This window comes from Sus scrofa, unplaced genomic scaffold (assembly GCF_000003025.6).
Source record: "Sus scrofa isolate TJ Tabasco breed Duroc unplaced genomic scaffold, Sscrofa11.1 Contig1878, whole genome shotgun sequence".
Lineage (NCBI taxonomy): Eukaryota > Metazoa > Chordata > Mammalia > Artiodactyla > Suidae > Sus > Sus scrofa.
Genome location: NW_018084968.1, coordinates 1,039,059 through 1,065,445, shown reverse-complemented (window position 1 = coordinate 1,065,445; position 26,387 = coordinate 1,039,059). Strand labels below are relative to the sequence as shown.

Below are 26,387 nucleotides of genomic sequence, written 5' to 3'. Positions count from 1 at the left end.
ATTCATAAAGACAGAAAGTGAAATGATGCGGAGGTCCCTGTCGGCTCAGAGGGTTAAGGATCAAGTATTGTCACTGTTATGGCTCTAGTCACTGCTATGGCGCGGGTTCAAGCCCTGTCCAGGGAATTTCCACACGCCTAGGACATGACCCAAAAAAAATTGAAATGGTGGTTACCAAGGACGGAAAGAAAGGGGGAATGGAGAGATGGAGACTTCGTGTTTAATGGGTACAGCTTTGTTTTGGAGAGAAGAAAAAGTCTAAAAATGGATGGTGGTGATGTTTGTACCACGTTGTGAATATATTTCATGCTACAGAATTGTCCACTTAAAAACAGTTAAAATCGAGTTCCCACTGTGGCTCAGTGGGTTAAGAACCCAACATAATTTCCATGAGGATGCAGGTTCCAATTCTGGCCTTGCTCAGTGGGTTAAGCGTTCGGCACTGCCCCAAGCTGCAGCATAGGTGACAGATGAGGCTCAGGTCACAGCCCCAAGCTGCAGTATAGGTCACAGATGAGGCTCAGGTCACAGGTGAGGCTCAGGTCACAGGTGAGGCTCAGGCCTGCAGCTGCCTCTCTGATTTGACCCCAGCCCTGGGAACTTCCATGTGCTGCAGGTGCGGCTGTAAGAAGGAAAAGAAATGGTTGAAATGGTAAATGCTATGTATACTTTACGACAATAAAAAAAAAATGAAAGAAAATTACTTACCTCATAGACTCTCTGTGAGAAATAAATGAGTTAATATATGTAAAACGGCCATACAGTCAGCATGATGTAAATGATATTTGCTTCACAGATAAACAACCTACATAGTTTCAAAGTATATTAGCACGTAAAAATACTCTAGCGAGAAGCTGAAATTAAAATGCAGAATACAAAACTATGCATTACCAGAATAATTCCAATCTTGCTTGAAATATTTTTAAGGTCTACGTATATCTACATGCAGAAAACAAAGCATGTGATCAGGAGCAATACAATGTCAACTGATTCATTCTGGGTGAGGACATCCCATGCGAGGTTTGTTTGCCTTGATAGGTTTCCAATTTTCCCAATTTTGACAAAGGATGTGTGTTATGAGCGTCCCTCCTAAATGATGATTTTAGATGTTTGAGGGGAGCTTACCTGTGTCCAGTATCTTGCTGCCATGTCCTCATTAACTGGAGGTGCCTTTCTCCTTCCAGGAGGAGGGACTGTCCAGATGCTGTCTCTGTGCCCTGCTTACATTCCCCAGACACTTCATCTCTGTGTCCAAGACAGATCAAGGGTCTCTGTGGGAGGAAGGTTCCTTGGAGCATGTGTTTCGCATCCTGTCTTCAGAAGAATTTTGAGAAGCCACAAAAACCTAGAGGCTACAAAGAGGAAATAAGAGTCAGGCAAGAAAGCGGGCTCCTGTCAGACATGGGCAAACTTGACACTCTTGTGTATGTTCCACTTTTTTTTAAAAAATCCGTTCCAGAGACCTCAGGGGACTTGCCCCACATCCCGTGTAATCAGGGCCTAGTTGGACATCTCCGAGACGGACGAATCTCTAGGCTATCTGCTGTCAATCACGTCTTCTCTCACCTTCTGTGTAATTGGAGGGTTTCAGAAGAAAAGCAAAACTCCAGAGATTGCCACTTCATGTCCTTCAAAATTTGGCCTCCGAAATTTGGTTATTATACAGAACCTTGCTCTGGGTGTCCTGTATCTAAAATACATCAGCTGCAGCTTTCTGCCATCCTCTGCTGGGAATATTCACACCATATGTGTGATTTTTATCTCTGCCCAGACCTATTCTTCCTAGACTTCTGCCTTTGTCAGGATACTTCCTATTTTTCAAGGTCCAAGTGGATGGTTATATTTGGGCAGCCTTTCCCAACTCCCCAGGCAGAGTGGAGCTCCCCCATCCTCTGAGTTGCCAGGACCATTAGCAACCACCCACCCAAATGATTCTCTCTAGATGTACCTCCCTACACAACTAGAATGTGAGCTTCCTGAGGGCGGGGGTGGTACTCACTCAGCTTTGTAGTAAGAGCTCAATCAATACAGATCACATATTAAAGAATTCTGTTCAGTTTCACCCTGGCTGTGTCATATCCGCAATGATATCCACCAGCTCATACGTGAAAGGGAGAGACCATTCTTGGCTACTTTGCATGGGTGGCAGGAGAATGTGAGGATCCAGGAAGTTATTGAAAGTGTCATTTTTAGAAAGTTTCAAAAGGATCCCAAAGGATCGTGATAATAACCATGAACTTGCCTGACTCCAATGAAGCAAGCTGGGCCCCAACCCTGGCTCTGGTCACAGCTTTGCTTTATACTGCTAGAAATGGAAGCTTTTCAACTGCCTTCACCTGAATAATTGAATGTTTCATTGCTTGGGAAAGGAACAATTGAATATTCAACTGTTGGGAGAGGAACAATTGGGTGCACTCCATTGTTTGGGAGAGGACTGATTGAATGTTCCATTGCTTGGGAGAGGAACAATTGAGCATGAAACTATTTGGAAGAGAAATAATTAGGCATCCCATTGTTTAGGAGAGGAACAATTTCATACCCCATTCCTTGGGAGAACTTTTAAGGACAGACTTTCACCAATTTAGGATGCTATTCTACCTAAAAGTTAGTTTCCAAGTCATTTATTTGTTTGGAACAGAGAACACTTTTATCCAGAGAAACAACATTTGTAATGATTTATAGATTTGTAGGTTTCCGGAGTAGCACCTTCACCACCACCCCCAACATCTATTAACTTTCCATTATATCTCAAGTAGAGAGCAGGCTTCGATTTCACTTTTATCATACCTCTACTTCTGATACTGCATCAATAAGGAAATGCATCCCTAAATTCAGCCCTGGATGGCAATAGTTTGCATTACCTGTCCTCCCTGCAGACACGTGACCTCCTCCTTCACTGTCCCTGTCAATTCAGTCTTCACAGGTAGAACAGACTAGAGAGGCCAGCCAAGTCACTTTCTCAACCACTCTACATAAATTGAAGTCAGGTCTGTGTGTTGCATAAAAGAAAGTAGCTTTCTAAGCCAGTGACTCCTCAAGGCATCTTGAATGGAGCATTGACCCAAATATTTTCCATCCAAAGAGCGGTGTTAAATGCTCAAGGTTTCCAGAGTTTCCTTGCTTTATATTTCTTATCTTCCAAAAGTAAGTGACAATGAGTTGTACCATCTGCTAAGCTACTGGTGCAAAATTTCAAAGAATTCACTCTCTTGGAGCTGGTTGCCTCTTCTAGGCACTGAGATAAACTTCTGACAGTGACAGTGTCCTTCAGATAGGATTTTGAATACATCCTTCCACCATTCCTTCTCTCCATTTTTTATATCTGTGATAATTGTTTGCAAAACTGGCTTTCAGCATTACCTTCCCTGTAAAAAACCCTTGTATAGGGACCTCCCATGCTGACTCTGGGCTTGGCCATATAACTTGATTTACCAATGAACAGAAAATGCCATGCAAGCAGAGACCTCAAAAATGCTTACATATTGGGGGTTGATCTATCTATATTTAAAACTCTACCTGTTATGTGAGCAAGCTTGTTCTAGCTTGCTCAGCGATGGGAGATACATGGCCGTGTCACCCCTGATGCCCCAACTGATGAGCTTTCCACTTCCAGGTGTATGAGTGAAGTCACAGAGTGCTCACTCAGTCACCAGTTACTCTGCCAGATGACAACAGATACATAAGCAAGCTCAGCAAAGGTAGCCTTGCTGGTCCAAACTAAAACATAGCTGATCCATGGAATCAAGAGCTGAAAAAAAAATTGTTGTGTTTTAATCCAGTGAGTTTTATTAGAGTTGGTTATTATACAGAAAAAGCTAACTGGTAGAGAAATTGATACCTAAAAGTTGGGAGCTTCTATAACTAAAATCTAAAATATGTGGGACTGGCTTTGGAACCCATGGATGGAGTTCTGGAGAAGAGGCAAGGGAAATATTAGTGAAGACTATGGAAATAGTGAGCAAACTGTCAGTGAAAACTGGAAAAGCATGAGGAAACTGCAATAGAAATATGAAAAATTACCTATGATATATAGTGGTGCAACAATTAGTAAAGTGTCATCTGTGATGCTCTATGATAGCAAATGTACCTTTGGACCTTAGAAAAATTATTCCCAAGCATAATATCGATAGAGTCAGTTGGCTTATATAGGTGCCTGTGATCAGATACAAGACAAGAGAAGGCAATTAAAGAAGGCATTGGGAAAGAAAAAAGAAGGAAGGAAGGAAGGAAAACAGGGAGGGAAGAAGGAAGGAAGGAAAAAAGAATTGTTCAGTTTGCAAGCAGAATTGGGAAGGCACAGAAGTATCCAGATTTGTTACATTATAACATAAATATATTTTTCAATCCCAGACTTTTGAGACAGTAAATGATTCTCCAAGTAAGAAATAACCTGAAGGTAAAGGAGAATTAAAGATGTGGCTCTAAGATATTTCATAAAGACTTTTGAAAAATTTAATGAGCTGCCTGTCAGACATTGTTAGCTAGAGGAAAAGGCTTAGAAGAACCTTATAGCAATTGTCCCAAAATAGAAATAGGATTTATGTATTTGTGCAAGATTATGGTCTTACAATTTGATACTTAGAAAACCCACAAAGTATTGAGGGACTCATATTAGGAAAAGAGCCATCATCTTTAATTGGATCTGGATGATGTTGCTCGAATTGCAAAAAGACCTCTAAAGCTCCAACTTTATGAGGGCATAAAGCAAGAAAAAAATCTACTCAGCTGCAAACATAGGTAACTCTTTATGGAAAAGAAAGGATATAGCAAAGGTAGGCTTGAGAGCCAAGATAACGGACCCTTTTAAAACAATAGACTCAAAGTCCCTCTCAAGATGTTAAATTGGATCTTGATCAAGGAACATGTATTGTAGGTGTACAGGGCAACATCTGCCTGGAGGAACTTCAAAATTGCTGTGGACAATGATTGCCAGGTGCCTCCCGTTATATTCATTCTTATGATTATCCTTCCCTTTATTAGTATGGTACCTTGGGGTCAAATATCTTTATTCTAGCTTAAGATCTCTAGATTAAGGGGACTTACATTCAAGGAACCACACCCATGAAGCCTCATCCATATCTGGACCTGATGTAGTTCAGGAGATCCTAGACTTTAATCCTGATGCTCTGATTGGATGATATTTTAGAGGATCCAGAGATGGAACAGGTGTGTTTTGCATGTGAGTGGAATGTCATTGATTTTGCAAAGGACAGACTGTGGTTGATTGTAAAGGTAGCCACATATTTTTCTTTAAAAGTCTTGCACTCTAGGGTTTATATCCTCTTGCTTCTCTTGAAGCTTGCCATTGCTTTGATAAGCATGAGCTAGCCTGGCATATTAAAAACCTGAGTTAGCATTTTGAATGATGATAGACATGTGGCACAGTTATCCCTGCTGCTTCTAGCAAGAAAACCACCAGAAATTTGAGTGAAGCATCTAGGCCCAGCCAATCTGCAAATACCAAAAATACCAAGTGAATGCAAACATATGAGCCAGCTCTGCTGAAATTCACTAAGTCCAGCCTACACAGAAGATTCACCCAACAGAAAGGTGAGTGAAAGCTAAATCTCCAAATACCTGTGATGTGTTAGCCACCTTATCAGAATGGTACCACAAAACCATTGGAATAAATTATACATATTCTAATTTTGGAACTTTAAACACACTCCATCTATATTATGTATTTGCCACTCTTCCTCATCCATTCAAAACAATATTTTCTCCTTTATCTACTATGGTGAAAATTCTTGCCTCTTCCCTAACTAGGCTGTAAACTCCTTTGTAAAAATTAAAAAAAAAAAAAAGCAGCATAGTGGTTAATTGAACAGACTTTGGGGTCATAATTCTTGGGTTCAACTCTCACCTTCATGATTACAAGTTTTGTGACTTTGGGTAAGCCATGTGACTTCACTGCACTCAATTTTCTTAGCCCTAAAATAGGGATAATAACAGTACTTGCATCTACGGCTGTGGAAGAATTATATGAATCAGTATGTGTAATCTGCTGAAAGTGGTACCTGGCGTATATTCATAGTGAGTTCTATGTGTTTCCATTATTTGAGGTCCAAGATGAGTCTTAGGCAATACCAGATCCCTCTTATACTTCCTGGAGCTTTGATTGATAACATATATCTATAAATAAGTAACTGTTAATCAAAGATGTAAAAAAAAAGACATGGGGATTCCAGGCATTATTTAGACTATGAGGCAGTGAAGTACATGTACTATATTCAATGCTATCAGTTTAAGGTACTTGTGCAGCATTTTTCTTTTGGGGGTCTGGAAGTGTTCCCCAAACATTACCTCAACCAGCTCTTCTACCTGCCCTGCTATGTTCTAAGCCTAAAAATGGGTAGATGACTTTTCACCACTAGTGCTGTGTTTTATTCTTAGAATTTACCTTCCTGTGCAAAGAAAACAAGAAAACACCTGTTGTACCACCTCAAAATCTGGCCAAGGCTGAAAAGAGCAGCCCCCAGGTGTTCACATCCCACTCTTCTGGCAGCATCTACCATGTGGTTTGCAGGCTCTGCTTTTCACAAGAAGTTTATCAAACCCCTGGACAATCAATCAGCACCATATCTCTGATGCCAAAGTCACGATATTTTTGCAAAAGACAAAAACCTAGAAATGGGTCTTTCATAAGCCAGCACAGGTGGAATTTCCCTGTAGACAGAGGAATAAATGATGAATAGGTAATTCTATGAAAAGAAGAAGCTGCCTCAATACAAGGAGTTTTCACCTCCTCAGACAAACATTCATTACCCTCAAATCACCGTGGTCACGGTAAGAATGGGAGTCATTTAACAAGTCAGGCACAGCTTGTTGGTATCCATAAATACCTGCATTGATTTAATCTGTCCTTCTTGCATCTTGGATACTTGTAAAATATGATACTTGACGCTGCACCAGAACCTCCAGGGAGCAAAATAAAAATTCTGATGCTGAGCTCAACCCAGATGTATTAACTCTGTGTCCCTAGGGTGGGTGGGGCCCTGGAAGCTCCTCTTAATGATCTCCCCGGATACCCCTTGTGCAACTAATGTGTCGGTCAGGTGCAGACTTGTGCTATAATGACAAGAAGCACAGCGAAGAGATTTAAGAAGTGAGGAAACAAGGTGCATCGAATACCCATTCTTAATAAGTTCCTCCTGTAGTTAGAGAGAAACAGAATGAATGTCTGTACAAAACACATCTTCCCTTAAGACCTGACACACATACCCATTAAACGCACACACTTAACAAAAGTTTCAGAAAACAATTCTTTTTTTCTTTATTACTCAATGAATTTTATTACATTTATAGTTGTACAACGATCATCGCAACTAAATCAGAAAACAATTCTTATAGAAACTTCATAACACCACTTGAGTTTCTTCTGCATTTTTAGTGTATTTTTTAAGAATCCAGTCACATGCGAGTAAATTGGTTTTTTCCACCAAGAGATTGCAAATAGTGTTGGTGTGGAAGAATTGGGGTGGTGATGAGAGTGGAAATAAAGGTAGACAAGACTCAAAAGAACTAGGGCTTTTTCTCTTTGCAAGGAGAGCCAGTGATATTGATCGGAAAGAGGATATAATGAAACCCCTTTCCTCCTCTTGCCTCAGTGATGATTGTCTAGTTCCTTTCATGAAATAGATGCCACGAGTCCCCCTGTGATAACTGAACGTCTTGGGGAAAATGAATTGGGAACAAGAATAGTAGTTAGGCAGGAACCAAACCACACTGACCTGGAGGAAGAAAGTATATTAAGGTGATTTTGGCTATTTGTGGAGACTCTTAGGTTTATACCAAAGTTGCTTCTCAGGTCAGAAAAAATGTGCCTAGGTCCATATGAATCTGCAAAGAGTCAGGAAAAATTAAATTGTCCGTCATGGCCAAAATACCTAACTTTCCACAACATTCCCTTGTTTATTCAAAAATCATTTATTGGGAGTTCCTGTTGTGGTGCAGTGGGTTAATGATCTGACTGCAATGGGTCAGGTCACTGCAGGGGTATGAGTTTAACCACCTGCTGTGGGTTAAGGATTGGACATTGACACAGCTGAGGCATAGTCTCAGCTGTGGCTTGGATTTGATCCCTGGCCCGGGAATTTCCATATGCCATGGTGTGGCCATAAAAAGACAAATTAAATTAAATTAAATTGCAGCCCTTTTCCCAACAAGCCCGTCACTATTTCTTGTTTCCTTAATATCTATTAGCATGACACATATTATATATTTTGCTCACTTAAAAAAGATTTCTACCTTCTTCCGCTGATATGAGCTCCATAAAGGTAGGGGATTTTGTTTCTTTTTTTCATTTTTTTAGAAGTTGTATTGAAGTATAGTTGGTTTACAATGCTGGGATAATTTCTGTGTACAACAAAGTGATTCAGTTATACATGTACACACATCCATTCTCTTTCAGATGGATTTTGTCTTTTTTGTTCATTGTTTTTTCCTTAGCTCAATAAATAAGCATTTGATAAATAAGCATTTTTTTTTTATGGCCACATCATGGCATGTGGTGTCCAATCCTTAACTCACAGCATGTGGCTGAACTCATACCCACTTGATTTTGGAGTCCTCAGCTCCAGAAAGAGGAGAGAACCTTCTGTAGGTCTGTGTTATGGCAGCCTTGGGCAATAAATGCAATGGCGCTTGAGGATACTTATGAGAGATGAGAGCGCATCCTATGGGGACATCTGGAGGGAAGAGCATCCCAGGTCTACGGGACCGTCAGGGCAAAGGCTCTGAGATGGGAGTGTGCCTGGCATGTTCAGGGATGCTGAAGGAGAGCAGGGTGGTTGGAGCAGGGTGAGCCAGGAGAGGAGCAGAAGATGCATTCAGAGAATCAAGGGGATCCAGGTTACCCTGAGCCCTGTAGTTTTACACAAAGTTGAGCTTTCACTTTGAGCGACAGGAGGAGCCGTTGCCGAGTCTTGAACAGAGGGGGTGACTTCCATTAATAGACTCACTATCTTCTGCAGACAGAATAAGCTGAAGCAGAGTCAGAGCGGAACCAGGAAGACCAGTTAGGAAGCTCTGCACACAGCCCAGAAGAGAGATAACGGATCAGAATGTGGCAGGGTTGGTGGTGAGAAAGGATTAGGTTCTGAATATATTTTAAAGTTTTGCCAACGGGATGTTCAGTCAGTCGACCCCAACACCTGTCCCCAGGCCAGCAGAAACCTGCTTTCTATCCCCATAGACCAGATGTGCACTTTGTGTCATTTTTTTGCTCAGCCAAATGTGCTTGAGATTTATCCACATCAGTGGCCATATCGGTAGTTTGGCCACTGTAAGAAGACTGAATAATTTCTATATCTAGTCCTCTGGTGATGGACAGTTGGGCTGTTTCCAGTTTTGAGCTATTATGAATAAAGCTTTCCGTAAAAGTCATTTATAAGTCTTTGTGGGGACATCTGTTTTCCTTTCTCTTGGGGAAAATGTGTGGGAGTGGTATGGCTGGGTGGTGTGGTAAGTATACGCTAAATACTTTAAGAAGCCATCAAACAATTTTTTAAGTGATTGTACCATTTTATATTCTCATCATCAATGTATCATTTCCAGTTGATCACATCCCTGCCAGCATATTGTAGGATCAATTTTTCCGATTTCAGGCATTCTCATCATGGTGATGTCTCATCATGGTATTAATTTTCCTTTCCTCATCTCCAATGTTTGAGTATCTTTTCACGTGATTGTTGGCAATGCACTCATCTTCCTTTGAGGGGTATATCTGCTCAAATCTATAGTGTTATTGAGGTATAAATGCGCAAGAAATGGCACATGTTTAAAGTGTGTAATTTGCTAACTCTTGGCATATGTGCAGCTATGAAGCCACCTGTAACCTTCCTTCAAAGAGTGCTGGGCTTTGTTCTCCTAAGCATTTAAGTTACTGGATGGTTTCCTCTTCTTTTTGAGGTCTGTTTTGAAACTTCATTAGGTTGTGTTTACAGTAGAATTTTATCCAGGCTACTTTATTCCTACTACTAAAGCGTGACTCCTCTGGCATGTCTACCCACACCTGATGTTCAACAAGGAATCTCCACTCAAACAGGTCAGAACTCTAATGCCTCCAGCCCTGTCTTGGATCTGGGAATTATTTAACTTAGAGTTCCCTGGTCGTTCTTTGCTCAACCTTGCAATTATACTCTATGGATGTGTGTAATGTATTGGTGATTTAGTATTCATCAACAGATTCAAGAAAACCCATGTTCAGATGTCTGGAGCTTTCTCTTTTTTTTTAAATGATCTTTATTTTTTCCATTATAGTTGGTCTACAGTGTTCTGTCCATCTTGTACTGTACAGCAAAGTGACCCCATCACACATACATGCATACAATCTTTTTCTCACATTATCCTCCATCATGCTCCATTATAAGTGACTAGATATAGTTCCCAGTGCCATACAGCAGGACCTCATTGCTTATCCATTCCAGAGTTAATAGTTTGCATCTATTAACCCCAGATAACCAGTCCACCCTACTCCCTCCCTCTCCTCCTTGGCAACCACAAGTCTCTTCTCCAAGTCCATGAGTTTGTTTGTTTGTTTGTTTTTCCTGTGGAACAGTTTATTTGTGCTATATATTAGATTCCATATATCAGAGATATCATATGGTATTTATCTTTCTCTTTCTGACTTACTTCACTTAGTATGAGAGTCTCTAGTTCCAAAATAATGCTATTTGCAGCCGCATGGATGGAACTGGAGCTTTCTCTTCTTTTAGCATTCTCCTCTCTGGTTCTCTGCCCTGCAAATTATAGCCGTTCAGTTCCTCAAATTCTGATCTTTGTTTTCTCAACTTTGTTTTCCCTGAGCTCCCCCTCCCTGCGTAAGGGTCTAAGGAGGGCCTCTATCAAGGAATCCAGGGCACTCACTGGGCTCAACATCACTCAGGAATCAGACTCTGCACTCTCTCTTATCCAATGTCTGAAAGCGGGGATTCTTCTCCTATACATTTTGTCCAGTTCTCTAGCTACTTCCAGCAGGAGGGTTAGATGAGCTCTGGTTATTCCATTATAGCCAGAAATAAAAATCTTGTTTGGGCTTAAGTATCTTGACAAACACAGAGTTAAATATATTTTGTAGTTATTATTCTCTCTTTTTGCCAACAGATGTCTCAGGAAAGTTGGCTTCCAAGTCTTTTGGATGTATTCCCATTAAGTTATAACAGCTTTTTGGGTTCTAGGAAGATGGTTCCAGGCTGGTTATTTTGTCTGTTCGAGATCTGGAGTCAGACATTTCTACAGAGAGCCCTGGTTTCTTTTATTTGGAAGTGGAATTTGGGGACCACAGTGAGGGTAGCAGGGGCGGCTCACTGCTACAGTGTTGATCATTGAACCTAGTACTTTTTTTTTTTTAATTTTCCCACTGTATAGCAAGGGGGTCAGGTTATCCTTACATGTATACATTACAATTACAGTTTTCCCCCCACCCTTTCTTCTGTTGCAACATGAGTATCTAGACAAAGTTCTCAATGCTACTCAGCAGGATCTCCTTGTAAATCTATTCTAGGTTGTGTCTGATAAGCCCAAGCTCCCAATCCCTCCCACTCCCTCCCCCTCCCATCAGGCAACCACAAGTCTCTTCTCCAAGTCCATGATTTTCTTTTCTGAGGAGATGTTCATTTGTGCTGGATATTAGATTCCAGTTATAAGTGATATCATATGGTATTTGTCTTTGTATTTCTGGCTCATTTCACTCAGGATGAGATTCTCTAGTTCCATCCATGTTGCTGCAAATGGCATTATGTCATCCTTTTTTATGGCTGAGTAGTATTCCATTGTGTATATATACCACATCTTCCTCTACTTAAAAGAGACACATGCACCCGCATGTTCATTGCAGCACTATTCACAATAGCCAGGACATGGAAACAACCCAAATGTCCATCGACAGATGATTAGATTCGGAAGATGTGAACCTAGTACTTTTTTTTCAGTGGACCAAGCTAGAAAATAAGGTTTTTGGTTCCTTTTTCACTTGAGAAAACTCATTATGAGTCATACTCAAACTTCAACATTAAATTCACGACTAAGGAGTTTTACTTACTCTCTTCAATCACACGCCTTTATGTCTTTTCCCCCACACTAATCATTCTAGTTCTCAAGACACCAACATAAGCATTCATTAAATTTATCCCATGATGGACACACAGAAGCCTCAGAATAACCATACCAATTCCACGCCAACAGTGGAATGACTGCAGATACTTAGGTGTATTTAATAGATATTTTTATCCGTGGAGTATATGTCACTAGAGATATAGTCAAATTATTGTGTTTTGAAGTCACTTGAAATAATTCTTCTCTGTTTTATTATTGAACACACGGTTCGATTCATTTCTTTCACTTTGCTTTCAATTTTTAGAGATGGCTATCATCTAAATTTGATTTTGCTTTTAATTATGTAAAATGTCTCTGGTTCCAGAGTTGAGTCTACAAAGCAGGGTATATTCAGAAATATTTAACTCCCCTCCCGCCATGACACTCATCTTGTTTCTTCACTGCCCTTATAGGTCTGTGCAGCATTTTTAATTTGTGTTTTTGATTTAACTTCCCAGCACTATTATAAATATGCCCATATATAGACATATATAATTTATACCTTTCCTCTTATTTTCTTCAATTACACATTTTTTCTTTTCTTTTTTTATATAATGATTTTTTTTTCATTATAGCTGGTTTACAGTGCTCTGTCAATTTTCTGCTGTATAGCATGGTGACCCAGTTACACATACATGTATACATTCTTTTTGCTCACATTATCCTGCTCCATCACAAGGGACTAGACATAGTTCCCAGTGCTACACAGCAGGATCTCATTGCTAATCCATTCCAAAGGCAACAGTCTTCACTATTAACCCCAAGCTCCCAATCCATCCTACTCTCTCCCCTTTCCCCGTTCGTTTGCTTTTTTTTCAATTTACTTAATTTACTTGCTTTAGTCCAGAATATATTCCTGATGGCCTCATGGTTAAGGACTCAGCATTATCAGTGCTATGGCTCAGGTGTGATCCCTGGCCTAGGAACTTCTGCATACCACAGGCACAGCCAAAACAAACAAACAAACAAAAAAAGCAACAAAACCAACAACAACAAAAAAGACAATGAAAAAACAATATATTCTGAGATTACTCCATTGCTGTTTAGAAACATGCTCCTTGTTACAGCCAGGTGGATATACAAAAGGTTATTCAACTAGTGCCCTGTTGATGCACTGCATTCAGGTTTTCCCACCCTTCACATACATTTCTTTTTGCCCAAGAGTCTTTTTAGATCCTTCTTTAAATTTTATGAAATCTTTGGCTCTACAGATGATAGGAATCGCTAAAGACCAGTTTGGAGGTAATAGATGGAGAGAAACACACCCTGCTTATTTCTTATTTCCACTTCACAAGTGTCACTGATTCTGTGCTATGGCCAAAGCACTGTGGTAGGAGTCACAGGAGAAACCAAGATAAAAAGAATCATCTTGCCCTAAAGGGCCCCAAGTGAGTAAAAAACAAAAACAAGAGATATCTAATTGTGTAATAAAAGGCAGAATAAGATCAGTGTTATAACAGAATTATTGATGAGAAGATGAGGAAAAAGCAGGTGATGACTTACAGCGGGGAAGAGAAATATAACTTCAGGATGGAAGAATATTGTTGTTGTTTTCTTTTTCGAAACAAGTGCAAAAGTTGTGACCAACATAGGTAGAGGAGGATGGGCACGCCAGGAAGAATTAAAGACAAGCATGCAGGTGAGCTCAAGGAACATATGAGATGAAGCTCAGGGGATTCAAAAGTGACATACAAGAGTTCCCATGGTGGCTCAGTGGTTAACAAATCTGACTAGGAACCATGAGGTTGTGGGTTCGATCCCTGGCCTTGCTCAGTGGGTTACCAAGCGAGGCCAGGGATGGAACATGCATTATCATGGAGATGGTGTTGGGTTCCTAACCCACTGAGCCACAACGGGAAATCCCTCAAAATACTATTAATTGCTTATTTTGTACCAGGCAATGTTCTACATACCAAGGAAAAATTTATGAACAAAACACCTGGATGAGGCTGTTATGGAGCATGCGATATGTGTCAGGCATTCTGCTAAATATTTTATGCCTATCGGGTGGTTGAATTCCCACAACAAATCTGTGAGATCAATATTTGTGTGGTCTATAATACAGGAGAATAAAATGAGTGCTGGTTAGAGTAACTAGCATGATACCTGAGTTTGCATCCCACTCTTTGTCTAACTAGTTGTTTAATTTGACCAATTTCTCACAATTTGAAGGATCTCAACTTTGCTCAGTCTCAAAATTCTCACATATGAAATGGGGTTGTTAATTCTTACTTTACAGGATTAGAGAGAAAGTTGTATGTTTATTTAAAGTCCTTAGATTAGAGATTTGGAATTGGCATTGGCACACAATTGTTTATGGAATGGATGGTCAACAAGGACCTGCTGAATAGTACAGGGAACTCTACTCAATATTCGGTGATAGCCTATAGGGGGAAAGAATCTGAAAAAGAATGGATGTGTGTATATGTATAACTGGGTCACTTTTGTTTTACAGCAGAAATTATCACAACATTATAAATCAACTATACTTCAATATAACTTTAAAAAATGAAAAAAAAACTTAAAAAGTACTTAACACAGTTCTTAATCTATAGTACTTGCTCCTTAGCACACTTCTTAATCTATAGTACTTGCTCAATAAATTTCTTTTTTTCCCCTTTTTTGGCTGCCCCAAGGCATCAATAGATTTCTACTATCATAATTATCATTGTTCTTACTCTTATCAATACAGTATTACTCTTGAATGATTAGCACAGTTCCAGTAAGGGAGAGGGTGTTCAAAAACCACTTTGTGACTCAAAGGGACATAAATGAGATAGAATTGATTTGGAAGCTCCCCCCTCCACGCCTCCCCCCCCCACCTGCCATCCCCACCGGGGGACCTGAGCGATTACCACTGCCTCCCTCTGTTTTCTGAATGGCAACTCATCACTTGCTTTGGTTAACACTGAGCAGTGAGGGCTTACCCCTGCTAACTCCTTAAAAACCAATACTGGGTTTGCAAAAACTGCTTTGTAATGCTCTTGAAGAGCCCTCCAGAAAACCTCATTAGCAGGTGCCAAATCACTTTGGGCTATGCGGGGGAGGTTTGCATGCATGGCCAAAGGGCACTAGGTCTCTTTTGCCCTTGATCGAAGGCAGAGCATGTGCCATGTACCAACTGCACAGAGACCCCATCCCCAGTCTCTGACAGTCAGTCACCTCTTCTTCCTCTTGTCCATCTCGGCTGGGGCTTTGGGGCTCAGTCACCTGCCAGCTGACCTGCCAGACTCCAGACTTTTCCTGCAGAGATCCTCCATAGTCCTCATAGCTGGGTGTCATTCCTCTGCTCAGATGCCCAGCATGGATGCCTATTGGCTCTGCCCCCAAGTCTGAGCTCTTCCCAGGGCCCACTTCCCACCTTCCTCACTTGCTCCTCATGACTCCCTGACATGACACCATTTAAATCAAGTGAATCAGGACGTTCCATCCCAGATCAACTTTTTCCCTGCCATGTGCCTGTTCCACCTTCTGGATTGCCATGGCTCACATCACAATTGTCCCTGTGGCATGGCGGGGAGGAGAAAGAACTCAGGACATGGCTTCTATAGATAAGGGTTCTTAGCCTATCTTTATACCTCAACCATTTTTTGGCTGAGAACAAATACATCATTCAAGGCCCACATGGTCTTCCTCATTGTTCACAATATGGCAACAGCATCGACCCTTCACCTCACATTCAAAGAGAATAAAAGAAAAGACTTGGGCAGGCCCACAGTTGGCTCAACTCCTTCCATCTTGGTTCCCACGCTTCACCCATCCTCCCTGGTGGCTCCAGATCTGGTTGGTCCCTGTAGATATTGCCATGACAATTACCAGCTGTCAGAATGCCTATCCTGATCAATTACAGTAAGACAAAAGTTGTCTCTTAAGAGGCATTCAAAACTGGAGTGGAAGAATAAAACACAAAAACATAAAGAAAAAGAAGCTCTGAGTCCATCTTGATTTCTCAACATGAGTGCTTAATTTCTAAATTAGCTTCCAGTTCTGCAATTCCATTTTTCCACAGAGCGATGCTATGATTTTAACAGATAGGATGTTTAACAAGCAGAGCTTGGGGCCACTTACCAGCTGTGTGACACTGAGGCATCTCTCTTCATTAGGGAGGAAAATCCTTAAAGGGGTTCATTTGCTCTTGCCATAAATACAAGAGAATTTGAAGAAGTGAGCACTCATCATTATCGGCTTCCGTTGTGAGATAGGGTCTCTTCTAGAAGGAAGAAGAAGGGGAATGGCAACTGAGTGAGTTACTACTATTCAAAGACATATAATAAAATGTCCCATTTCTATAGTCAACAATGCACAGTATTGTTTAAAACATCAGCTATCCAGAGGGCCCACACTGTGAGCCTGTTTTCATTGTTACTTTCGGGGGGGGGGGGAAGACTCTGTTCTTACTTTTTTATTTTATTTTATTTTATTTTAATCTTTTTGTCTTTTTTAGGGCCGCACACTCAGCTTATGGAGGTTCCCAGGCTAGAGATCCAATCAGAGCTGTGGCCACCGGCCTATGCCACAGTCACGGCAACATGGGGTCTGAGCTGTGTCTGTGACCCACACCACAGCTCACGGCAATGCCAGATCCTCAACCCTGGAGCGAAGCCAGGGATCAAACCCGTGTCCTCATGAATGCTAATCAGGTTTGTTAACTGCTGAGTCACAATGGGAACGCCTTAATTTTTTTGTTTTATTTTTGCATGCGTGTTCTTTCTAACACGATGCTTTTTTCCCCCTTCAAAAGATTTGAAATTTCTAACAGATTCCTTGGATCACCTTTCCATAGCCTGGTGAGACGGGCCTGTTGGAGATGAGAAAAGGAGGAAGCAATATCTTGTTATCTGAATATTCACAGTCCCGTGTAACCAACATGCTTTGAATTAACTTTCTGTGCATGATTTTACATAATTCTTAAATCAACCCTATGATATAGATATGATCAGCACCAGGGCCAGAAGGCTAGGTGAAGAAGTTAGGTGCCTAGGGCTAAAATTTTAAGGAGGCACTTATCCTCAGGGCTGAGCTAATGGCTTCCCTGCATTGACATAACCTAGAAAGTAGGTTCCTCCTTAAATCTTATACTCCAGGCTTCTCACTCACCTTAGCCTCATCCTGGTCCTGATCATGACCACGGCATAGACAAGACCATTGCAGAGGTTATAACTTATTCAAAATTATATTCCTGAAATTTGACCATCCGTCTGACCCCAGAGACCTCACTCATAAGCACTGCAGGCTGCTGTTTTGAGTATGAGTGATGCAGGCAGGTACCATGGAGACAGTGTGGAGGTCTGGGACCAACTGGTAAACCAGATGTCTTAAAGAAACAAGACTCTACTCCATTGAGTGCTCATCCATTAAGGGCAGCACGTTGACTTTAGCTGGTAAAAGGCAGCTGCCTCACTTCTCACTAAATTTCTGTCAGTCCCACCCACCCAAAGCTCCAGCCCCTTTTGCTCCCTTCCTCCTCTGTGACATTTGCCTTCTCTCCTGGGGCAGGGGGGGATACACCTGCAAGTCCCTAGAGCACTCCCGAATCTCTCTTCCAGCTAATTAATTCAAAATCTAAAATAGAGGAGTTCCCATCATGGCTCAGGGGTTAAAGAGCCCGACTAGTATCCCTGACAATGCAGGTTTGATCCCTGGCTTCACTCAGTGGGTTAAGGATCCAGCATGGCTGTGAACTGTGGCGTAGGTCACAGACACAGCTCGGATCCTGAGTTGCTGTGGCTGTGGTGCAGGCTGGCTGCTGCATCTCCAATTCAATCCCTAGCCTGGGAACCTCCATATGCCACGGGTATGGGCTTCAAAAGAGGAAATAAATAAAAAAATAAATAAATAAAATAGAGCATTGCCCCAAGCTTCCCTAGTGGCATTCAATAAGAGATCATCTCTCAACTGGATACCTTGCTGTTCACCTCTTCTCAGTTTAGGTGTCCTATAGGGTGACCACAGAGGAGACTGAGTGACAGAGTTTTCTCCATCCTCAGGTGAATTTCACAAGATAGTTTGTCTCCATATGCCTGTGTTCTTCTAGTTAATACAGAATCAGAATATAGAAAAAAAAATCCATCTGGTCCCTAGAAAAGAGAGGGATGCTCAAATGGTTTGACTATTTGATTGCCAAGTACTTGGTGAGGTATGATGATATGTGAGACACTTGTGAGTCTTTGCCAAGGATACCAGGACACATGGACTGGGCTGCTGAGGTTCTGCCCTCCCTCTAACCTAAATTTATAGGCCAATTAACACCTACCTGCAGATCCATCCTGCTACAGAGGTGGAGTAAGGAGTACATTGCAAAAAGATATTCAAATCTACCCGGCCCCATGCTTTAGCTTTTATTTCCCTGATTAAATGAAGCAGCATTTTGCTTTATTATTTCACAGCCAAGCTTGAACCTTATATCGCACATACAGCAAGCAGTTCTCTGTCGGATCTTGATAGGCTCATTCAGTTGCTTTCCTATCTCTGGGTGGACCTCATGATGTAATGGAAAGAACATGGACTTTGGAAGACGTTAGACCTGTTTAGGAAAACCTGGGCTGAAGCAGGAAGATTCCCTCCTAGTCTAAATATAACCCGTTGATACTAGTTAACACTTAGCCAGCACAGACCATATGCCAGGGAATGTTCTGTGTGTTTTTTATACATTGACTCATCAATCCCCAAAGAAACGCTGTGATTTAAGCTCAATTGTTACATCTGTGTTATCCATGAGGAGATCTAGGGCACAGAGGGTTTAAATATCGTTTCCAAGTTGGTATAGTAGAGAATGGTGGAGCCGGGGCATCCTCAGAGTCACATGGGAAAGACCATGCGCTTAACTACCGTGCTTCCCTGCTTCTCATGCAGAATTCTTGGATAAAAGTAACAACAACAAAAATTTAAATGCTGTCGCATTTTAAAACAACAGGGGTGATTCTCAGGTGCCACAGAAAGCAAATGGAAAGCAAAGAGCTGTGACTAGAGTTTTGTTTTGTTTTGTTTTGTTTTTTGTCTTTTTGCTATTTCTTGGGCCGCTCCCGCGGCATGTGGAGGTTCCCAGGCTAGGGGTTGAATCGGAGCTGTAGCTGCCAGCCTACTCCAGAACCACAGCAACACAGGATCCGAGCCGCGTCTGCAACCTGCACCACAGCTCACGGCAACGCCGGATCCTTAACCCACTGAGCAAGGGCAGGGACCGAACCCGCAACCTCGTGGTTCCTAGTTGGATTCGTTAACCACTGCGCCACGAGGGAACTCCTGACTAGAGTTTTGATACGCATCCAGGAACAGGAATGGAGACCTCTGTTCCTAGGTAACCAGAGCAACCTTCCTGTCACAGAATTCATAAAAACTCTAAGTAGTCTTTAAAAATGAAAATTCTCCAGAGGTTAAAAATGATAGGAAAATAAAGAAATATGATCTGGAAGAGAAATTATTATTTTCCCTGGGACTTTCGATTTCTAGTGACCAAAAACTTAGGTTTTCACAGATCATGCACCCACTCAGGGGACAGTAGCAAAACCCAGGACTTGCACAGAGTGAAAGCTGAATCAGGAACTCTATGTAAAGAGAAGAGTCTCAAAGTGATTCAAGAAAAATATTAAAAATGTTAAAAAAAAATTAAAACCTTGCTGTCCAGAAGGCAAGGTTGGGATATTTGCTTATCTCTGGGTAGAGCAGATTAAAGCCTCCCCAAGACTCTCTGCTCATAATCGCTCTCCATTCGGGTCCAGAATTCATATGTGATATATAGTCCCCAAAATATCACAAAACAAAGATGAGCTGTGAGTAGTCCAATGATGCAGTAGTGCCCTAGGGTCCTGGCCAAACAAAAAATCCTCTTTTGAGGAACGCAATTTAAACTCAGGCCCCTGAGGAGTGATGTTGCAAAGAATATGTACTCACAGTTATAAATTACATAATATGTAGAAACAAGTCATTAAGATTAAAATTTAAAACATGAACAGCAACGAAATGCAAAATTGTCAAACTAGACTCAAAAAGACTCTCAGTATTAGAATTAACATGAAAAATTTAAATGTATTTGCAAAATATTTAAAGAAATAAAAGAGGGTATTAGACGTATGACAAAAGACCACACTCACACCCAAAAAAACCTATCAAAATTGACCAGGAAATTTTCTGAAAATGGAACTTTTAGAAATAATAAGTGAATAAATAATAATTAGAAACCACATGAGGAGATTATATGGCAGGTTATGTAGAGGAGAGGAGTCTTTGTGAAACCAAAGATAGATTTAATTATTTACCAAGATGGCAGTCAGAAAAGACAGAAAGTTAGGAAATATGAGAAGAAAAAAAAAAAGAGTCATAGAAAATGGAGCAAGAAGGTCTAGTAACTAATCAATTGGCAGTCACAGGAGACAAGAGAAAGGCTAAAGAGACAAAAGCCAAATTTAGGAAAATTACTCTCTGAAAAATTATCAGAGTCACTGAAAGGCACGATTCCATTAGGTTCAGGAAATCTAATAAATCCCAGAAGATAAAAATAAAAACTACTGTCAAAGGGGCCACAGACTGAGAGATGACTTCTCATGCACCAACACAAAAGCCAGAAGATGACTGAAAAATAGCAAAAGAAGTAAAAGAAAAGCATTGTCAATCTAGAATATATGTTTCCAGAGAAACATCTTTTAAGAAAAAGTGAAATAAAGACATTTTCAGATGAAGAAAAGTAGTGTTTACTACCAAGTGACCTTCGTAAAGTATGTACTCAGGAAAAAAAAAAAAAAGAGCGAGCCTCCAAAAAGGATTAACATAGAAGGAGGGATGGTGAGAGAAAATTAGTAAATGTAGGAAAAGTTAACACAGGTTTATCGAAACAATTTAGAAAAGTACAAACAATAAAATGATGTCATGTGTGAGGTCAAAAAGTAACTAAAAGAGGCATCATTTTTATTATTGAAGAGTAAGTAGCAAAAAAGTATTCTATGATCCTTTTATTGTTTGGGAAGATAATAAAGATAAATTTTAGGTTATTTTAAATTAAACATACATGTTTAAACATCTAACGACCAAAAGGATAGAAATACTTACATTTAAGACTTCAAGGATAGTAAAAAATATATATATACAATATGAAAGATCTCAACTGGCAAGATGGCACAAAAGGAGATAAAATTGGTAGAAACATAGAAATTATAAACAAAAATCTGAGTCATGACACCAAAAAAATATATACATCTTATCTGTATTCCCTTCCACTGCTTGGAAAAGGAGCAATGAAATGTGTGGATCGCCAGAGCTGGAGGAAGTTGTCTCCGTAAGTCAGGACACACAGAATTAAACGTAGGAAACTTGCTACAACTAAAGATGAGCTTGTGGAGTTCCCACCATGGCACAGTGGGTTAAGAATCCAGTTACAGTGCTTCGGGTCACTGGGGAGACATGGGATTCAATCCCCAGCCCAACTCAGTGGGTTGAGGGATCTGGCATTGCCACAGCTATGGCACCGATTGCAGCAGTACCTCAGATTTGATCCCCGGCCTGGGAACCAACATATGCCATGGGTGCAACCAGTACAAGAAAAAAATCAAAAAAAGATGAGCTTGTACTTAAAAACTATAAACTACATACGGATTAAAGGTCAATGAGAGTCAGCAAATGTCAGTCATGCCCCAAGAACCACGGATGATGATGATGATAATAATAACAGCCTATTCTGTGAACACGGAACTCAGGGTTACTGAAGTTATGCCATCTTTCTAGCACCCGGTATGCTACAGTGTATCCAACAGTCTGATATTTTGGTGTCAAGCCCAGACTGGGGATGGACCTTTCAACTTAAATATCTTTAAAATATTCAAAGAGGAGTTCTCATTGTGGCTCAGTGGTAGCGAAGCCAACTAGTATCCATGAGGATGCGGGTTTGATTCCTGGCCCCACTCAGTGGGTTAAGGATCTGGTGTTGCTGTGAGCTGCGGTGTAGGCCTGCAACTGTTGCTCTGATTCAACCCCTAACCTGGGAACTTCCATATGCTCCAGGTGCGGCCCTGAAAAGACAAAAAAAAAAAAAAAAAATTCAAAAAGACAAAGGAAGAAAGAAAGTCAATAATATAACGACTACCAAAAAAGTATCAATAGATTTGAAAAAGACCCAAATATAAATTGTGGAAGTGAAAAACACAGCAATAAAAAACAAATAAAACCTCAGTAAATAGACTGAATGATAAATCTTTAATTAAATTTCAGGTCTACCACCCATGGGTTAACCTTAGTTAGGCAGATTATTTTATTTCTCCAAACCTTAGTTTCATATTTATAAAATGGTCTATTAGTGCCTATCTCATGAGATCTTTGTGGCATTTAAATGAATAATAGATAAACAAAGCTTGGCACACAGTTAATCGCAACCTTATTGCTTTTCCACATGCCTACCTAGGTTTGTGGGGTTTTTTTGCCTTGTATTTTAGTTGTTTTTATGCTTGATTTTTCCCCTACCTGACTGTAAGTTCTTCACAAGCAAGATCTAATATAAAATTTGCATAGAGAGGGTCTGGCGTAAATAAAATTTTATATAATATACATAATATAAAACATATACACACTAGTATGCATAAAATAGATAGGTAACACAGACCTACAGTATAGCACAGGATAATCTACTCAATACTCTGTGATAACCTATATGGAAAAAGAATCTGAAAAGGAACAAATATGTATAACTGAATTAGGTTGCGGCACACGTGAAAATAACATAATTTTGTAAGCCAACTATAAGTCAATAAAATGTATTTGAAAAAGAAACTATTGGACACATTTAAAAGAAAAAAATATACCAGTTCTCACTGTGGCTCAGCAGATTAAGAACCCAACTAGTGTCCATGAGGATGAAGGTTCAATCCTCGCCCTCGTCCAGTGGGTTTAGGATCCCATGTTTTCACAAGCTGAGGCATCGACTGCAGATGCAGCTCAGATCCAGCGTTGCTGTGGCGATGGCATAGGCCTTCAGCTACACCTCCATGGGTGTGGCTCTAAAAAGCCAAAAGAAAAAAAAAAAAGAAAAATTAATTAATTAAAGTATAAAAAATAAAGTTACTGCCTTCACTTTAAAAAAAAAATGGAGAAGTAAATACATACACAAAAACAAGGAAAGTCAATTATACCTGAAAGGGAAGTAAAACAGAAAATCAAGGATTGCTATCCCAACACCCTGGAAAAGAAAGAATTCTGAACAACTGCCCCAAATTTGAACCAATGGTTCCTGGCATTCAGCCACACTTATTAAAGGAGCTCAGGAGTCAGCAACTTTTTTCTGTTAAAGACGAGGGAGTAAATAGCTTTAGGCTTGGCCGATCGTATGGTTTCTGCTGCAACTCCTCAACCCTGCTGCTGCAGTGCAAAAGCAGACTCTATGTGAATAACAGCGTGGCTGTGCTCCAATAAGATTTATAAAAACAGGTAGCAGGCAGGATCAGACAGGTAGGCCATCGTCGGCCACCCTCCAAAGTCAGCTGCTTTTTTCTATGCCCTTTTGCCTGCCTCTTCTAGTCTGTATCCTACTAGAGACTAGAGTATGTACATCTGCCTCCATTACCAGACTATAAACTTCTCCAGCTTAGGAGCATGAGGGATTCCCTTTTGCAACCCCCAGTGCCAGCTGGCCAAGCCTTGGCATAGGATCAGGGCTCTATAAACATTGACAGGGTAAATGAATGCTTGACAGGTGTGGTCTAATACCCCTCCCCTTAAATCTATACACATCTTAGGACTTGGCTGCCTACTAGGTCTGGAGCTCCTGAAGCTGTGGCCTAAGAAACCCTACTGCTTCTGCTTGGCTGTCTTAAAACCCTGTCTCGTAGCCCTGAGCAGTTTTGGAAGAAGGCAGATGATGGCTCTGCAAGAGGAGACATGTGGAGAGGCCGGTGCTGAAACTATCTGAAAAAGGAGAGTGACCTAAGACCATCCTTCCAGCCACATCCCCACCAAGGCACCAGGCAGGCCCACAAGTTCTGTTGGACCCTGAAGCCTGGCTCAGCCACTAGCTAATACTGTGAATGATTCTACCCGATGCATAGAAAAATCTTATGGCCATTGTTCCAGAATAGAGACGGGCTTTATATATTTGTGCAAGATAATGGACTTGCAATGTGATACATGGAAACCCCACAGAGCACTGAGGGACTCATATCACTAAAAAGGCCATCCGCTTTAGCTGGTTATGACTGATATTGCTTGTTGGAGCAGAAGGATCATCAAACTGAGCCCTGTCTGAATTCCTGAGCAACCAAATCATGGGGTGTAATAAAACAGTGGTTGTTTGGGGGCTACTACTTTTGGGGGTGGTTTGTTACACAACATCAAATTATCAGAACACTTGGAGATTAATTATATCAAGGAGTAAGCTCCCCTGATGACCCTGGGTGCCACTGTCCAAGAAGCAGCCTCCTCCAGGCAGTCTTAGCATTTCTCTGCCCCCTCCTTCACTTTTCCAGAAGGCTCTCCCGGCTTAGGATGACCTTTGAAAATTCTGCCTTCAGGATCTAACCCAGCCCTGAAGATCCCCAAAGAAAGGCCGCTCTGAGTGGGTCCAGGCCACAGCCAACCCTCCTTTCTCTACAAATCAATCGTGTGTGTTTCCTGTGCCACCCTTTGGAAATTCAGACCTCGTTATGACACAAAATTGTTGTGTGAGTCTTACCTGGGCTTTTACACTTTCTGTTTCTATATTTGTGGGAGATTGGGTTGTACGACTTCTGAGTTCTCTTCCAGCTCAGCAATTCCAAGGGTACATCTAGGAAATCTGAGCACTTACGCGAGTCAGGTCTAAACTTCTTTTTAGGGATATAGCAGGGAACGGGCCCGGAGCCAACCCTTGAGAGGGGGTTGCCAGGCAACCCGAGGAGAACTGCAGGGATGATTTGGCCATTCTGGGCTGCACAGGGAGTCTTGTCTCCTTTCCCTTTTACGATGCCCCATCAGCTAAAACAATCCTAAACCACAGCCTCTGCATTGCCAGGCCCCATCTCCACCAGCTTTGCCCGATGGAGAACAAACAGGCGCTGTGCCTCTTCAGCGCTGTCAAGAGTTTTTCTCACACTCTGCATCCTTGAGCAGTCCTTCATGAATCCACAGCAGATGTTTCTTGGTCCTTTCACTTTCCTTTTTCAGAGGAATTGTAATCGGCGGTGCTTTAATTAGGATCTCCCTCAGGATACTCCGGCTTTCTTCCACACCCGGGAGTTTGCAACTTCCCTCTTAGTGCACCAGGCTGATTAGATTTCTTAATTCTCTCAAATTTGCTGTCTTGAAGCCTAATAACCTTGTAGTGATGAGGTCTGTCTCTCTCCCTTTCCTCTCCTTATTGTGTTCCATCCAGGCGTCATTCTCGTAAGGTGCTTCATCTCTGATTCGGGATCCCTCTCTCTCCAGAGGGTAAGCTGACCTCGAAGATGGAGCCTCTCCTGGATGAACAAGCTGACGGAAGCTGAGAGGTGCCTTTTGCACTGATTTGGACAGTCCTTCTCCGGGCAGCACTCAGCAGGCTGGGCTGGATCTAATTTGGAGGGACCAGCATAAGCCTAGTACAGGTTGTAGCTTTTCATTCATTCAGTCATTCCTTCCATGAATTTCTATGGGTCTCCTGCAATGCACAATGGAGATATCATTATAAATGTGGTTCTTCATTTCTTAGAAATTATTATCTAGTGGGAGAGACCAAGAAGTCGAAAGATACCCTGTGGTGCTTTGAGCAAAGCAGGACACCTAAGTGGGCATCTACCAGTCTTGGGGGGAGGCGGAAAGAGAAGGATTTCTGGGAAAAGCAACATCTACACTGAGACTTGAAGGTCGGGTAGGCGTTTCAGGCCAAGGAGGTTGGGGATGGGGTGAGAAAGCATAGTAGACAAGAGAAGAATATTCCAGGCAAAGGAAGACCCTAAGGCAAGAGAGAACGTGAGGCTTATCCTGAGACCTGAAAGTCATTCATTGTCTCTGGAGTGTAATGCAGTGGGTGAGAAATTGAGGTGTGGTGTGTGTGTGTGTGTGATGAGTGTTGAGAGCTAAAGATGGCAGAGTGGGCAGAGGCCAGAGCACACAGAAGACCAGTGAACCAAAGACCATGCAAGTCACTTGCGTTGTATCAGATAGAAGTGGTTCTCTCCCCTTTTGATCACTTACAGTGTGGACTTCAGCACCTGGCACAGGGTGCCCAGAGGAATTGGGAGAGCCCACCACTACTCATACTCTAGTAAAGGCTGGTCCAAGCTGCAGGTGCCGTCAAAGCCTAAAACACACACCATCTTTGCTCTTTGAAACCTGTAAACCTTATGACCAAGGAAGCAGGCTAG

General features: G+C 41.4%; 1 long non-coding RNA gene across 2 annotated transcripts in view; it reads right to left on the bottom strand.

Annotated features, from left to right (window-relative positions):
* Window positions 1-526: 526 nt before the first annotated feature.
* LOC106507469 overlaps window positions 527-26,387 on the bottom strand; it is a 129,116-nt gene continuing 103,255 nt past the window's right edge. For both annotated transcript variants that reach the window (XR_002341049.1, XR_002341048.1), the window contains 4 exons: window positions 24,740-25,681; window positions 22,878-23,072; window positions 16,162-16,303; window positions 527-1,352 (listed from right to left, as the gene is read on the bottom strand). This is a non-coding gene — a long non-coding RNA (uncharacterized LOC106507469). The remainder of the gene's footprint in view (window positions 1,353-16,161; window positions 16,304-22,877; window positions 23,073-24,739; window positions 25,682-26,387) is intronic.